This window comes from Corvus brachyrhynchos, unplaced genomic scaffold (assembly GCF_000691975.1).
Source record: "Corvus brachyrhynchos isolate BGI_N302 unplaced genomic scaffold, ASM69197v1 scaffold175, whole genome shotgun sequence".
Classification (NCBI taxonomy): Eukaryota; Metazoa; Chordata; class Aves; order Passeriformes; family Corvidae; genus Corvus; species Corvus brachyrhynchos.
In genome coordinates, this window is record NW_008238448.1 from 6,291,166 (window position 1) to 6,299,186 (window position 8,021).

Consider the following 8,021-nt stretch of genomic DNA (forward strand, 5'->3'; position numbering starts at 1 on the left):
CTACAAATCATTACCACATTAACTAAAGTTGACTTAATTTATCTGTGATTTGGAAAAGGTGGTATCTAAATAGGAAAATTAGCTTAGGCAGGGGATAAAACTATCAACATCACTACAAAGGACCTAGCCTTCTCTTACTTGTTAGACAAAGATGCACCTTTTAAGTCTTTTATATGTAAACCTCGTACTTTTGAATGAGCTCTAAAGCTTTTCTTTCCATGTCAGAATCCCATATTATGGATCCAGTGCCAGGTACTTAATGAATCGTTGATAGTCAAGGCACGTTTACTTGCGCCAGACGTACTCATTGTTTTTAATGATCATTGCAGTTTGAGATTGAATTGAAAGGGTTTGGGGGAGGCTGGGAGATGGGAAAGGAACAAGTTTTGCAGTGCTGGCAAGCTGGTCCCACAGCAGCAGAGCTGCTTTCTCCCAACACCCACAGCATTTATGCTGCACTGTGTTTACACTCCCGCAGTGTTTACAGTGGGCATAGCTCTCCTGTGGCCTGTTGTACCTTCTTTCTTTCCCAGACTTTGCATAACTTTGAGGATGGTTGCAAGTGACAGTGTCCGAGCTCGTCGTGTGGCTTGGTCACCGGGTGATCCTTTTACACCTAGTTTGCGTGCTTTCTGTTTGTTAGCTCACGAGAGCACTTGTGAAGGACTGACAGGCACAGAATAATTACGCTGCGTGCTCATCTGTTCAGGAGGCATTTCGAAACGTAGTCTTTGAAACTCAGGACTCTACATTTAGAGAGAAATCGCTCTCTAACTTTGCAGCCTTTCATTACATGATGCATGACTTAGTTTGAGCATTTCCCTATTCTGTATTCAAGTGTTGTATCATTCTTACTATTGAAAAGTATTTGTGTCACAGTTATTGAGTCTAATTAGAAGGGGGTTTTGTCTATTTTAATCTGGGGCATTTCAGTCACAGTGGCACCTTGCAGGGAACAATGGGCTGTGTATGGAGAGGTGAAGGAAAGCAGATGAAGACCGGATCAGGGAAGTCAGATACTTGTGGTCTTGGTTTTGTTGTCAGAAATAACGTACCTGGAAATACACGCTCAGTTTTGTAGTGAAGTACTTTGTTTTCAGCAGCCCTCCTGAGGGGTTCTTGTGTGTCCTTTGTTTGGGGTCTTTTGTATAAACTCGGGATCTGCAAATTGAAAGTTATGCCCCTCCTTCCACATTAGCACCTCACATTTATAGACTGAAGCATTGTTTCCTGTTTCTTTCTAAATTTATCACCCTGGCAACATACAAGCCACTTGGGATTCTTTAGCTACTAACTTTTTACTTCTTTTGTGGTCTCAAAGAGAGTTCTAAGAGCTGAGTAAGTTGTAATGTTGAATTGTGCATTTTAAGTTCATTACGTTTAGTGGCTTTAGTGTATTTTCATGTCATTTTTCACAGCCTTTAGTAAGGTAGGATGTGAATGTTGCATGAGTTGGCTGTGCCAATGAAATGGTTTGCAATTGCCAAAAAGGGTAGTCCTGCTCCCTCCTCCTTTCTGGCTCCTGTCTGACCCTATGTTAAGCTGACTTGGCATACTAAACTGACAGAGAAAGGTTCACTTTTTTCAAAAAAGAAAAAGATTTCTTACCAGTGTTGCTGATAAGAAATCAGGTAAGCTAAAAAGTGCCTTGAGAAGCCCGCTATATCAGTGCCTTTCAATTAATAGATTGGTTCAGGTGTCTTTAAAAACCTGATGTATATAGTCACAATGTCTCTTGAGTCTGTTTTAATTTTTTTTTACTGTTTTTCCTTTTTCTATTATTATAAATAATATTTTCATATAAGAATTATGATTGCCATTGAAATAGATGATTGTTAAAAAAATTAATTTGACAATCTGAGATAAATAATGCCATTTTCAGTTTTAAGAACTGGAAGGTATCCATTTATATCCTAAATTTATAGGGAAATAATATCTCAGTACCTTGTTAATACACACATTGTCTATCCATTTAAGAACAAAATTTAGAGAAGGTCTTAAGTTGTGCAGCTCTTACACTTTTAGAGAATTTTCTTTAATCTTGGAATAGTCACTTGTAACCAAATTAGTAATTTGATTGAATGAATTGGGTTCTTAATCTTATTGCGCACAAAATTCATGCTATATACAGATTTCATGTTTTAAGCTTTCATTGCTTCTGAATTTCAAGTTGGTTTTGATGAATCTTGAAGTGGACATTGCGTTTTAGGTAGGAGGCAGTATATTCAGTAAAGAATGCCAACTTTACCAATGGTTGAAGACACTGTAATGATAAAAAAGAAAAGGAAGGGAGAAATCCAAAACAGCGATCTGAGCAGCCCTTCTACTGCGGTGACAGCAGCACTTTAGTACATTGTATCAAAATGAATGAGCTTTGCATAATTGATTTCAACATACTAGTGGCCTGAGGTCTAAACTGCTCTAACCCAGAACTTATTAGCCATGCTACAAAGAAGGGAGAAAACTGCAGTCTGCTACAGGGGAGGTAGAGAATAGCATTGCTGTTAGAGTAAAAGCATTAAAAGTAGGACAGAGCTACTAGGAGCTACCCCTTTTGTATATGAATTGGGGTTATTCTGTTCATCTCATTCAAATATCGTAAAAAGCTATTTTAGAGTCTTTGTGCAATACCAAATACTGAGACATAGAATCTTACTACTTAGTAGGTTTTATTACCTAATTTGGATGGCATGCCTGCACAAAGTGTAAAAGCTGTGCTATGAGATCTCTTGTAACTGGGAAGCATTTTGAATAAGCTCAGCAAAACTAGAGATGCAAAAACAAGCAAGATGCTCTTTTGGGATCCACTTTACTTGTTTTTTGTTGCGCATTCACACACAAATACTGGGTTTATTTAATAATGTTCTGCTCTGGTGTGAATCAACAAGTGTGTTTCCTGGAGCTTCCTAAAGAGAAGAGGATTATGTGCATTACAGAAGCACATATAACTATACTACAGGATGGGAAAACACTAATAGTTGGATGTAAAATAACTGTTGAACAAATGAGAAAATGTAATTTTAATGTCCTGTTTCCTTACTGCATTGTAAGTATGGTACTGCATGTTGTCTGTTTTGCTTTGCCTCTTCTGGAAAGGTACTTGTGAGTATATGAATAGTCTGGATTCATGTGAGTATATGAACAGTCTGGATTCATGCAACAGACTCCTGAGAGTAGAATGAGTATATATTTGATAGAGGAAAAAAAAAAATTAACTTTTCTGACTAGAATCAAAGGTGGGTAGCTGAGGTGAAGGACTGGAAAACGAGATTTGAATGAACTAATGTGTTCAGTGTCAGGATTCCCAGGCTATTAGACTTCTCCTTTAGAAAACCATGACAAAGCTCTTCATTAGTGTTCGTTATGCTTCAGCCAGCAATGTGAAATATTGACAGTGACTCCTTTAAACATGGGTATTCTGCATAGATCAGCATCAAGCACCTTAGTTATGCCCTGGCTCATATAAGGAGCTAAATGGTATTAAGAAGAATATTGCACATTTATCAGTAGTGTAGTGTTTATTCTGAGAGGATCCAGAGCTGTGATTGACTGAATGAGGTTCAGTACTCTATAATTAGGAGACTTTATAACCTATTTTTAAAAAGTTTGACTAAGGAAAGTTTGAGTAAAGAGAATTCCATGTTACTGGAAATGTTTTATTCATTTATTTTTTTATTTGCACTACTTTCACAGAATCTTCGTAACCTTCACAGAACTGTAGAGGTTGCTGAAATATCCTATATTGTTTGAACAGAAACTGCCTCAGAAAGATAATGAGGTAAATCTTTGGTAATTTTTGTTTGTTTTTAGGCTATTTAAACTCATGCGATCCTTTACAATAGAAAGTTATGATCAGGTTCTTGTGACCTAATGGATGTATTGATCTATATGACCCATTTTGAAGTACCTTTTCTGTTCTGGTAAAGACATCAACTGGTTTCAGAGGCTGAATCATGACTTTTGAGATTTATTCTGACATTATTGAAGGAGAAGAATACTGGGATGTAACAGCTTTAAAAATATTCCAGTGCTATTCTTGAGAATGTCTGGCACAGTTCATATGCAAAAAATTGTGTGGCAGTTCAGCTTTGCCTTACACCACAGGTTTGACTGATAGTCAGGGGAAATCACCCTTAATAATAATAACAATGATAATATGAAGGTCCTGGAGGACTGGTTGGAAGCACAAGCATGCCTGCTAACCTTTTTTTTGCTTGTTTGAAAAGTAACCTAAGATGGACCTTTTCACATTAAAATAAACACCAATGGGAACTTTGGATTACTGTAACATGCCTTTTCCATCAATGAAACCTTGTTGGTGAATAACCTCACAATTCTAGTAACTCTTGATGAGAATTCTTGCTCTGTGGAGACCTGGATGACAAAGATATGCATGTGACATACACAGATGATTTCTTAAATTGTTTTTACATCTTTTCTCTGATGTTCATTCCTCAGAAGAGGAGACAGGCAAAATAATCAGGTCCAGTTTTGGAATGGAGAAACCATTTGTGCACTGTTTTAAGCACCATCAAATCATGCTAATGTCAGTGGTGAGCCAAGAATCCTCAGAATGAATTGTCACGGGAATGTTGACCAAGAAGGAAACATACCCTTGTTTAGTTTCTTACTCTTTCAAGTTGTTTGCTACATTTGACCACATATAGGTATCTTTACATGCTTTATCTTCTGAATAACCCTTTTCAATATTTTGAAGAAAGAGAGAAGAAATTTCTTCTGAGAGAAGAAATACAGAGAATCTTTGATAGGAATCACAGTCTGTGCCTTCTTGAAAAGCTGGTCACTGAATCTGTTTAAATACCTAGTGGGCTGGCCTGTTCCCCCAGCAGGACAAAAGAGTGTTGACATAAACCAATGGCTGAGTTTTCAAGGGTGAGGTTTACAGTAGGTGTAACAGCAAGAAAGTGGAAAAAGCAATTAAAAAGATGAGTGTGTGTGTTCTAATTATGAGTGAAGATAGTGTAATCTGGTGCTTTCCTGTCATGGATTAACCCCAGCCACCAGCTAAGCCCCACACAGCTGCTTGGAGAAAATCAGGAGGGTAAAAGCTAGAAAACTCATGGGTTGAGATAAAGACAGCTTAACAGGGAAAGCAAAAGCCACTGTGCTGCTCTTCAGCTGGGGTGGAGTTAATTTTCTTCACAGTGGCTGCTAGTACAGGGCTTTGTTTTGGATTTGTGCTGAAAACAGAGTTGATAATAAAGAGATGTTTTTGTTATTGCTGAACAGGGCTTACACAGAGCCAAGGCCTTCTCTGCTTTCTGTATGGAGACACTGGCAAGGAAGTTGGGGGTGCATAGGAGGCTAGGAGGGGACACAGCCAGGACAGGTGATCCAAACTGACCAAAGGGATATTCCAGCCCATGTCACATCATGCTCAGTATATAAGGTGGGGGAAGGAAGGAGGAAGTGGGGGATGCGTTTGGAGTGATGGCATTTGTCTGCCCAAGTCACCATTATGTGTGATGGGGCCCTGCTTGCCTGGAGGTGGCTGAACACCTGCCTGCCCATGGGAAGTAGTGAATTGATTCCTTCTTTTGATTTGCTTGTGTGTGTGAGACCTCATTTTAAATTGTATACACATTTTCAAATTATAAGCATTTGGGATTAATTTCTTCAAGCCAAGCATCTGCCTCAGTTAGGTGGCATTGTGGGAGAGTTTCAAGTTTGTCCATTTCTGAGAACAAGGTTAAGGAGTAAGGATGTTTTGCCTATCTTGAAATTAATGCATACTTGTTTTGCTTTTGAAGCTCTAGCTAGTTTTCAAGCAGAGACTTGAAATTTGTCAGGGCATCCATCCAAGTCTGCATACAGCTATGTTAAGCTCTCCATTTTTGGTCAGTTTGCGAGCCTCTGAAAATCCAAGCTAGCCTGCACAGCAAAGCAGACTTGTCAAAACCTAATGGATGAGTACAAGATTCACAGAGGTGTTCAGTATTCTGACCAGCTTTAGGTTTGGGGGGCAGGGAAGTACATGTTTAAGTAGGAGCTGTAAGCCTCGGTACGTTTGTGCACTTTGCTCTGGGGCTGTAGAGGTTCTGTGTCCGTGCAGCAACCTCTGTTCCCTCAGGTGGTTTTGATGCCTGCTCAACTGAATACACTTAGGACTTTGCGGTCTGAGTTGTTTGCTCTCTGTTTATCATCTCTTCCCGTTCCAGCACTGTGCAGTGCCAGGACTGATTTTCCCTTTGTCTTCGCGGAGCTCGTGCCATTGCAGCCTGAAGGAAAGCTGACATGACTGCATGCAGGGTCGGGGCGGGGGGGATTGGGTGCAGGAACCCCAGGAGAGGCCTGGGGAACTGGGGAGAGCAAGGAAGGAGGGGTAGGAGCTGGAAAGCGTGGTGGAGGGAAAGTTGGTGGAAGAGAAAGTAGGGGAGGGTCTTTGCAGGTGGAAGGGGGACCAACACTTGGTGCATGGGAGAAGAGTTAGCAGGCAGGATGGGGACAAGAAGTGCTGAGATTGAACCAAGGGTATTAGAGAGCAGGAACAAGCAAGATGGGCGGAATAAGAAAAGGGGCAGGAACTGATATGGGTGGGCATGAATGGAAGTAGAGGGGAACAACAGGAATTGTGCCCTGGGGTACATTTTTTTTCTCAGCAAGTAGAAATTCCAGAATGAAAGAAAACCAAAGCTTGCTTTGGTGACATTTCTCATGTGCAGGTTAAATATTTGGTTTAATGATATATTTGTTAATACATGGTTCTATTAGAATGCAGCATCTTCGGGGCTCTGATTCTGCTTGATTGTGATTGCTAAAATACTGTGTATGCTTTTGGCACACTAATGTTTTTATTCCATGAGAATAAGTACACTCTCATTACCATTTCCTAGTTACACCACAGTATTACTGAATTTCTCTCCTGTTCATTTCTGGTATTTAGGTGCGAGGCTCTTTGTGTAGACCTGCAACAGTGGGTTTTGATGGTTTTTCTTCTACTATCAAAGACATACATATATATGCAGATGAAATCTCTTTCTATTCCATGCTCAGCAACAAACCGTTCCATTAGTAATAAAGCATGCCTCTGCTATGGGGCAGAGCTGAACTCAGAGGCAGGCTCATCCTCCACGCCAGTGCCAGCATTGTTAATTAGATACCTGCCATGGAGGGTTGTTTGGGGAGGGGAGCTTGTGTGAGCAGGAGGAAAAGCCTTCCTGTTTGTTGAATACAAAAGTAGGCCGGGTACCCCCACCAGCTGGGTCTCCAGGATTTTATATATTTTGTTCTGTTATCAATATTTTCCTCTTATCCATAGCTATTTCCTGGTAAATTCACCTTACCTGCAGCTAATAAAGCAAGAGAGAACAAGCGTTGGGCTCTGAGAGTGATCTGATAAGGATTTGTTTAAAAGCTGTGCAACTGGCATTCCCGTCTTCCCTTCCTAGTTTTCCTGGGCTCACTCAGGATTTAATGACATTTCCTTAGGCAGCAAGTGGCCTGGGACATGGAATACTGAATTTACATCTAAAGAGGCAAAAGGTGATGGTGCAAATACATCTTGTAGTCTGTATCCCCACTTGGGCAACTCTCCTTGGCTTTCTAATTAGTTTCTTATTGACTCGTCTCATTTCAGAAGGGAAAGAACCAGTCTACTTGAGGAATACCTGTGGCCTTCCGTTGTCTTTGGCATGATACAAATGGAATTATTTTCCCAGAAAATAAAATTACTTGCAACTGATATAAATTAATTTTGCTAAGAATATTGGAGCTGATGTTTCCCTGGATGTTGGATGACTTTATTCTTCAGGATTGTTGTGAATTAAAGAGAGAGATTCCTCATCATGGCCGCTCTCAGCATAACAATGAGTTTGTTAGATGCCATAGACGACTTTTAACTAGGAATTGTTGGTCTGTTTGTGTACGTCTACATATTAATATAAAATACAAAAATTAATGCTTTCAGTATACTGTTCTTTGAGCTGTCTTGCTTTGAGCCACATCTCAGCTTAAGGCATCTCAGATGTGAAGGCAAAGTTGTGATTCTCTGCTCTGAGGAT